The 9,289-nt window shown below is 43.8% G+C and overlaps 1 long non-coding RNA gene across 4 annotated transcripts in view; it reads left to right on the forward strand.

The window, feature by feature from the left end:
• LOC101415512 (uncharacterized) overlaps positions 1 to 8,687 on the forward strand; it is a 111,538-nt gene extending 102,851 nt beyond the window's left edge. For all 4 annotated transcript variants that reach the window (XR_011649624.1, XR_011649626.1, XR_011649623.1 and 1 more), the window contains 2 exons: positions 6,328 to 6,500; positions 8,402 to 8,687. This is a non-coding gene — a long non-coding RNA (uncharacterized lncRNA). The remainder of the gene's footprint in view (positions 1 to 6,327; positions 6,501 to 8,401) is intronic.
• Positions 8,688 to 9,289: the final 602 nt, after the last annotated feature.

The raw sequence follows: 9,289 nt of genomic DNA on the forward strand, positions 1-9,289 counted from the left end.
CATGGATGAACCTGGAGGACACTAAGTTGAGTGAAGCAAGGCAGACACAGGACAAATAATGTATGTTTGTACTAAAATGAACTAAATATATTATTTAAACTCATGGGATTAATAATTAGAATATAGATCACCAGAAAATAAAATGAGGGTAGTGAAAGGACAGCTGATGGTCTATCTGTGCAGAATTAGTTAAAAGCTTGTTTGTAAATCTTTGGAAATAAATGGAAATGATGAGAGCACATCATGATGTTTATGACTAGCAGAGTTATTATACGGATATGACAGTGGTTGAAAGAGAAAGACTAAAGATATATACATTACAAGAAGGAAAACTAAAAAATGTTACATGGGACTGTATAACAGAGTAAAAGCTCATGTAAAATATGAATATGGGTGATATTCATATATAAGACAATATTTACAAAATATAAATATGCTAGAGAGAAGGAAACAGAATAGCAGCTCTATATGGCAGAGAAAGTATAGAGAGATTGAGAGAGGATGAGTTTTGTTTGTTTGGTTTTTGTTTTTTAATATTATTATTATTACTGAAATAATGAAAATGCTCTAATAATTATTGGAGTGATGAATGCACCACTATTTGATTATACCAAATACCATTGATTGTACAATTTGGATATATGCTTTATTAATATGTATCAATAAAAATTGATTTGTTAAAAAGAAAAAAGTCTCCCCCTGTGATATGTGTGTCCAGACAGCTCTCAGAACCTCTCTTGGAGCAGCATTTTCCCAACTGTGTTCTATGGTTCTGGGAGCTGCTGGGTCAAACAGAGGTCAACAATTTCCTCAGATCTCTTCCCCTGCTAGTGTACTTTATGACTCTCCAAGGGAGGGGGTGGTGGTGGTGAGGATTATATTTCACCATATTTTCTAAATGTATTTGACCATAAATCCCCTTGTGTGGTGCGTGTGTGTGTGTGGCATTTCTCAAGACCAGACTTCCCCAGAGCACACCTTCTGGGGAAGGTTGCTCAAGAAGCTCAGAAGAGTGGCTTCCATCAGCCCACAAGACGCTTGCAGCAGGGCTTGGGCCAAGGCAAGGCAGGCTGCCTTGCAGAAATTGATCAGGGATGGTTGTGCAGACAAGAGAGTTCAAGGGGACAGGCAGCAACTGCCATGCAGAACAGAGGCTTTCCGGCAGTGTTCAGGCATATGGGAGGGTTTGATCACTGTCTCCACGGGACACTGCTTCCCACTGGAAGGGAGTTACGTAGCCTGGCTGTTTTGCTGTGAGGTACGGGTCCTGAGGTGAGAGATTGGCACTTGCCTTCTTTTTTGAGGAGTTCTAGAATTGACCAAAGACCCACCCTTTCCTTCATGTTCCTCAGGGCACTACACAGTGTCAACATGGTGGTTGCCTTAAGGTCCTGAAGAAGTTGAAAAGGAAACAAGCTAGCAGTGTAAACAGGCTAGAGCAGCCAGCTTGCTTCTGTGCAGGAGGCTCAAGCCCTCCAAAGGCAGCAACTAAAAGGCCGTGTTTCCAACGTGGTGAGCGCCAACCTACATGAAAGGTACAGCAAGTCACAAGCCACTGCCAGTGCACAAGTGCTAAACTTGGCCAAGACCACTTTCCTGTGTGTATGAGGCAGAGCCCAAGAGAGCAGTGCGAAGTGCTCCAGAGGTTTGCCGAGCTGGCAACTAGGTACGCATCTGGCACCTCCCCGGGGTTCAGAAGGGCTTGCCTAGCACCCTGAAAACGAGCTGTAATGAAGTACTCCCCACCTACAACTGAAGCAGAGATGGAGATAGGAGCCTGGAAAAGTTTAACTTTAAAAGAAAGAGGGAAAGATAGTGAGAAGAATAAAAACAGAGGAGGAGAAAAGAAAAAGAATTATCAGGCTGGGCACACGCATTTTCTCTTTTAATCCTCACAGTGGCATGAGGTGTGTACCATTATCTTCCCAGGATACCAGGGTCAGCAACGGGAAGCACACCTGCCACGTGACTCGCCATGGTCGCACAGCTCGGAGAGCAAGGATTAGCTCTTCTCTGCCTGACTGCAGGACTTGGATGCTGGGGGCAGGGGCCGGGCGAGATGGAGGGAAGGGAAGTGAAATGGAGGCAAAAAGTAGAGAACAGTTTCTGGGTTCTGAGGAAAGAAGACAGTTCTTGGAATCATAGGACTGGAAAAAAGAATTGGGGGTAGAGTGTCAGTTCCCCTAAATTTAAAGAGAGAACTTCTTGAGCTGGGTTCTGTAGACAGCCGTTTATACTTTACCCTGGATTCTTCTCCCTGGACACGTGTGTGTGGAAAGTTACACTCTTTCTTATTGATGTTTGTCTTTATTTATCTGTTCCCTTGGAGTTGCGAAGAAGGCCTATGGCCTGTGGTCACTTTTCCTCTGAGTGGGTGGGATGAGCACTTGGAGTGGGAAGAGAGGGTGCCTGGGATGCCAGGAGAGTCTTCAAAGCCACGTGGGGATTTGGCCCACCCACAGCCAGCCGCCGGCTTGCCCTACCCGTGGCTGCCCTTCCATAAATGTGGCTTTCCCTATTAAAGGAGACCTGCTGGTCAGGCCACTGCAGACTCAGCTGAGCTCTGCCCTTTCAGAGGGCACACAAGCTCCTCTTGCGACCTGTGCCTTTGCCAAATGGTGACAGGTTGCTTGCCCAGAGGGATAATTGGAGATGTGTAGGACAGGCAGATGTCCATTTCTGACAAGAGCAGTGGTTTGAACAGCCTGAAGAAGGCTTTCAAAATCAGGGAAGGAAAGTTCTGTAGCAACATGTCGTTGTTCCTCAGAGGGGGTGATATCGACTGTCCCACCATCACGGTGGAGCTCTATCCTGGAATCATGGAGGAACATAACCTTACCTTCACCTCACTGCCTTTACTTTTGGCTTCCTGTCTAGATATTTTCCACCTTCCAGGAACAAGGAGACTGTAATGATGGCTGAATGGCAGTCTCTTCTTCTCTCGCTACTCCCCTGAGTATAGAGCATCTGGAATCCGCGTCTCAATGCCTTCCATGCAGACAGGCAGGAAAACAAGGGTGGGTACAGATTTACAAGGAAACAGGCTTAGCCCGGAGGGGAACTATTGTGGGAAAATATGAAAATTCTCCTTTATCTTCCCCTTTGGTGTCTTTCATGGTATTACTGAAATCAGGATCAAGAAGCCATCTGGTTCAGGCTGAACCCAGGACCAACCCACTCCAGAAGACTGTGGGACTCTTTAGAAAGGGAGGGGAGACCATGTGCTCTCCCTTGGGGCCCACATTGGTGTTGAGTCATAATTTCCAAGAGTTGTAAAGCAGGCTCCCTTCTGGGGAGGTTGACCCTCCTGGGCAGGGTCATTCTACATGCTCAAAACTGGCTAATAAAGGACCCATGAACCTTTCTATGTGTGTGCTGAACAGCTTTAATAAGATATAATTCACATACCATGGAATTCTCCACTTAAAGTGTGCAATTCAGTGGTTTTAGTGTATTCACAGAGTTGCGCAACCATAACCGCTATCTAATTCCAGAACATTTTTATCACACCAAAATGTAACCTTACACCCTTTAGTCATCACTCCCGGATCCCTCCATTCCCTGAGCCCTAGACAGCCACTAATCTTATTTTCTGTCCCTATGGATTTGTTGATTCTGGACATTTCATGTAAATAGAAGCATACAATATGTGGTCTTCTGTGACTGACGTCTTTCACTTAGCATAATGTTTTCAGGTTTCTCAGGATTGTATCATGAATCAGTACTTTCCTTTTCGTGGCTAAATAATACTCCATTGTGTGGCTACACCCCATTTCATTTATCCACTCATTATAGAGATTTGGGTTGTTCCCACTTTTTGGCTATGATGAATAATGCTGCTATGAACATTTAATGTACACCAGCCTTGGTATCTACCTAGGAGTGGAATTGCCAGGCCATATGGTAACTATTTTTAATCTTTGAGGAATGGCCAGTCTGTTTTTTCAAAGTGGCTGTACCATTTGGCATTCCCACCAGCATGCATAAGGGTTCCAACTTCTCCACATTCTTGCCAAAATTTGTTGTTGTTTATTTTTCTCTGGTTATAGCCATCCTGGGGTGTGAAGTGGTCTCTCATTGCTTTGATTTGCATTTCCCTGATGGTTTGAACCTTTGTGTTTGATCAATTAAACCAGTCCTCAGCGCTTTACTCATTTTGTCAGTCCACGGGGAGGGAGGGGAGGTGGGAGGGAGGTGGAAACTCTGCTCTGGGCCATGAAAGCAACCACCTTCCTGAGCATCTGGCAAAACTGAAGACATTTTGAGATTTCCCACTACTACTAGAGAAAAAATGAAAAACCCCATGTCAATTGCTCTTTTGTGAAATTATTTGAATTCCTTGAACTTCTCACACCTCTCTTTATATTACAAAAGCATTGGTTCTTCAACAAGTTAATAGCATGAGAAAAATAAAGTGAAGGAGTATTGTCCAATAATGTCTACAGCATTATCGCTGAGTCTTCCCCGGCCAGGGAAAGTTGGCCAAGTCTTCACTCAAAGAATTTGATGGAAGATGAAAAATTCCATCAATTAATAAAGATTTTCCGAAGAAGAGAAGCTTTTTAACGGACTTCCTCTTAGCTCACTCTACTAACCATGCTTTCTATCTCCCTGTAAAATGTGCTGGCCGATGACCCTCAGCTAGAGGCACCACGTGCAACAAACCCATGTAATATGTGGACTGTATTTGTATCATAATTTGAACGAATCAATGGCTAAAGGCATTTTTGGGGTAATCTGAGATAATTGAGTTATGGACTAGGTATTAGATGACAACAAATAATTGTTACTAATTATGTTAGGTATGGTGACAGTGCTGTGGTTGGTTATGTAAGTAAAAGACCATTGTTTTGTTTTTGTTTTTTTTTTTAAGATTTATTTTATTTATTCCTCTCCCTTTCCCCCTGTTTTCTGCTCTCTGCAGAAAACTGTGTTCACTGTGTTCTTCTGTGTCCACTTGCACTATCCTGCGGCACTGGAAAGCTGCATCTCTTTTTTATTGCATCATCTTGCTGCGTCAGCTCTGTGTGTGCGGCACCACTCCTGGGCAGGCTGCGCTTTTTTCATACAGGGTAGCTCTCCTTGCGGGTCACACTCCTTGCATGTGGGGCACCTCTATGCGGGGATGCCCTTGTGCGGCACGGCACTCCTTGCATGTGGCAGCACCACTGCGCATGGGCCAGTTTACCACACGGGTCAGGAGGTCCTGGGGATCAAATCCTGGACCTTCCGTATGGTAGATGGATGCTCTATCAGTTGAGCCACGTCCGCTTCCAAAAACCATAGTTTTTAAAGATGTCTGCTAAAATAAGTAAGAGTAAAATGACATGGTGCCTGAAATTTACATTTAAATATGTCAGCAAAAGAAAAGGATATTGCTGAAGCATGAATGGCAAAAATCTTGGTAATTGTTGCATCTGGACAAAGGAATGTGAAGATTCCTTCTACTTTCCTCCCTACTTTTGTGTATGCCTGAAAATTTTCATAATAATAATAAACTATGGTGACAACCCTAAAATTTGAATGCAAACTGAAAAACTCAGAGTATTTGGGTCATAGTCTGTATAGAATTCTGTTCATCTATGTTCTGTTGAAACCTTCTTAGGTCTGTTACCTGAAAAGTAATAAAACTGATTCAAGCGTATCTTAAATATTGTATTTTTTGACCTAAAACAAATAATGTTAGCCATTATTTTCTTGTAGGCCTAAGACTTTCTTTTTTATTTTGATGGTGGTTCCTTCAGATTGGCATTTGTGTTGTTTTTCTTACATGAACTGCAGCCATTATGTATTACCTACAGTTTTTAGTTTTGGGCTTCTTCAAAGGAGAACAAGAAGATATAGACGTACAGAGCAATCTGAGTGCAGGATATTACTACATTTTTACTATTTTTCACCAAGCACCAACATTTTTCCTGAACACCAAGACTGGCTGCAAATATTTTTAGGAATTTCCCTTTGTTTACTCCTTCCTAAGCATTTAATCTGGTTTTTTCTATGTATTACCAACACTTGCTTTTTTGCGCTTGTATTTAATTGATTTATAAAGTATTCAAGTACATGGCATTGTTAATTCATCAAGTGCGACTCTCATCAGTGGGCCTGGGGACAAGCGCTGCTGACTCTTGGTAAGCATAAGCACATAGCTGAGCTGGTGGGAGCAAAATGCACGGTGCCACCTCCGAGCTGAGGGGCATCCGCCAGCACGTTTTACAGGGAGATAGACAGCATGGTTAACAGAGTGAGCTAAGAGGAAGCCAGTTGGAAAGCTTCTTCTCTACTTGGGAAAATCTGCATTCATTGATTGAATGTTTCATCTCTGCTTAGGAAAATTGGCATTAAATGACTCCTCAAGGTCTTTGAATGATGAGTGAGAACCTGGACAACAGACATGGCTGGGAATACTCAAGATGATGCTATGGTCAGTGGTTCCTTCTGCACACGGGACTGGAGCCAGGACCTGGGGACAGCAAAGGGGGCAAAGAGAAGCTGGGAAGCAGGTAAGGAGGGTGAGTTGTAATCAAGTAGGGCTGACTGATGCCCTTGCCTCTCTAGAGATTACATTTTGCAACTAGTTTCCACAGCAAACTTTTACTAGAAATGGGGGGAGAGGTGGGGACAGTGACTAAAATTCAAGACTGCTGGATTTAGTTGCAGCCTCTTCTCTCAAACTCATCCTGGGAACTCTGTAGTTTCTGTATGATTTTTCTATAAACCTATGACTGTTCTAATAAAAAAAATTAGATTAAAAATAGTGATACACAAATCGTTTCTCTTATTAAAAAACAGACAAAAAGCCCCAGAAACAAAAACAGAGCCTGTCTCCCTGGGGTGAGGCTGGGAGTGTCTGGGTATTTGCTTCCGGCTCCCAGGTGGCTTGGCAGCCATATCCTTGCAGAACACAATGTTCTCATTCTCAGGGAATGAGAGAGAATGATTATGAATCATAGGACCTCAGGGGTCTTAGTGGCCCTTGTAGACCAACCATCCTATTTAACGATGAGGAGACCCAGCTCTAGATACGGAGTCTGGCTTTTCAGTGACTCGACCACCAAACCGACCAGGTTCAAACATGGCCATGACTATTGTGCATTAATTCCAAACTTCTGCCCAAAGTTTTGTGAAGCTCAGAGGGACACTAGATCACTAGACAATGATATCTGGGTGCTGAGAGGAGCACAGTGCCATTTAAAGGCTGACAAGGTGACAAGAGAATTGCTGAGTGGGAAAGGACTCTCAGTGGCCATGAAACTTAAAGTTTTCGTTTTGCAGTTAAGGCCTCTGAAGTGCAGAGCCAGTGAGCGATGGCATGATCTGAAGCATGAACTGGCACAAACCAATACATTTGAAAATTTTGGAAGTTTGTGAACTGAAGTATGTAATATCCAGGCAGCCAAGAGCTGGGTTTGGCTTTATCTTATCCATCTCGATCTCCAGTGGCTGGCGCAGCTCCACAGCAGGCTTTTGATAAATGTCCTTAAATGGATTCTGAAACTTACCATTCAAGTCAACACAGCATGAGGCACAAGAGATATTCCACAAGGAGATAAAACAATTCAAAGTTAAGTCAAGGCAGAGGAAAGGGGGAGGAAATAGAAAGAAGGTGGGTCATGGAAATTTTTGAGAAGTGGGTTATGGGGTGTGGGAAGTGAGAAGAGCATGTTTTCTACAAAGGGAATGGCGTGTTAAGGATGCAGCGCGCAGTGAACCTAGAGTTTGGGGAAACATCCTGACATTCAGTGAGCGGCAGAGGTGTAGGGGTGGTAGGCATGTCTCCAAGGGCCCAGAATTCTCTGTCCTTAATTCCTTGAGAAGGTCTGAAGAGGTTTACACTTTGGGGGAAGGGAAGGACAGACATGATCCATTCTAAGGAACCAGACAGAACAGGAAGCTGGTATTCATTCCGGAGCCAGGAATGTTCCCCACTTCATCCAAGTGCCCTGGCTTTGTGAAGAGGTCAGGAAAACATTGGGGGCCATCGTTCTTGGGAAATACATTCAGAGCATCGAAGCCGTTAGGGAGATAAGCATCCTTATGATGGGTTTGGTGATCCAGGTCCATCTGGCTCAGGAAAATTAGACATGCTGGAGGAAAATGTTAACTAACCACTTCCAGTTCTTCAAAAAATGTTCAGACTCAGTTCAAATCTGGGGCTAAGGTTTGTGCTAATGTTGATTTTATCAGCACCCACTAGCCTCAAGGCTTTAGAAGATTATTTGTATCAGTCCTTATGATGTTGATGGAGGAAACAATACTATTTATTGAATGTCTACTATTGGGCACTCTAGTAGGCATTTATGTATATAATCCTTAATCTTTTTGGCAATTTTGAAAGGTAAGTAGTTTTAGAGATGTGGGATAGCTATTGTTCGTTTACCTACTGAGTTTTTACATTCCCCAGGTATTGGTGACCATGTGACGAGGCCTGACTAATCAGAATTGTTCATCTCCTGGCCTCGGAGGGCGTGGGACGCAACCTACACCAATCACAGTCCTTCCCTGAGACTGATTTCTTGATGCGAGGGTTAGCAGCACTTTTGGCTGGGGGTTGCTAAACTTAGACTACAGTGGTCTCCGAGGCAACTGCCTTGCAATCCAACATCCCCCCCCTACCCCACCTTTCTTTCCTTTACTCACTCACATGTATTGTTCTTCAGAGCTTTCATGAATAAACTGCCTGGTCACCAGTCTCTGTCCCAGAGTTCTTTCCCAGGGAATACAACCAGGGTGTGATGGTGATGGCCAGGACAGTGGTGGGGGTGGTGCCGATGTCTGCCTTCACAGAGATTTGTCCTTTGACTACACAGGACAATTAAAAACAAAAACAAAGCAAAACAAAATAGCAAAGAAAGAAAAAAAAAAACCATAAGTATTCAGGAAGGCCTGAGTTCATCTTTTCCAAGGACCACTCAAACCAGCAACTTTTCCATCAGCTGCCAGATGTAGTTCTAAGATAGTTTAGTGTCGTTTTGCCTGAAGGCTGGGAAGTGGCCCAGTTTGCCTCTTAGGACACTTGTAGCTTTGAGTTTCTACCAATTATGCTTTGCAAGTCTACGAGCTGTTTTGATGAAGGATTTCAAAGAAATGTGCAGCTTGTGTGGGATGAGATGCCATGTCCTTTTGGCTGAGCGGTTTGATGATCCAAGCCTCTAAGTAAGCAGTGGGTGAGACGGGCATTTGCCAGTCTGTGAACTCCAGCTGCCTTCATGCTTCATCCCTCCCAGGACTGCTGTTCTCAGGTCTGGGGCAGGTGTTCCAAAACCCCTCTCCAGAGCAGGGCAGAGACCCT

The sequence above is a fragment of the Dasypus novemcinctus genome, chromosome 9, assembly GCF_030445035.2.
Source record: "Dasypus novemcinctus isolate mDasNov1 chromosome 9, mDasNov1.1.hap2, whole genome shotgun sequence".
Taxonomy (NCBI): domain Eukaryota; kingdom Metazoa; phylum Chordata; class Mammalia; order Cingulata; family Dasypodidae; genus Dasypus; species Dasypus novemcinctus.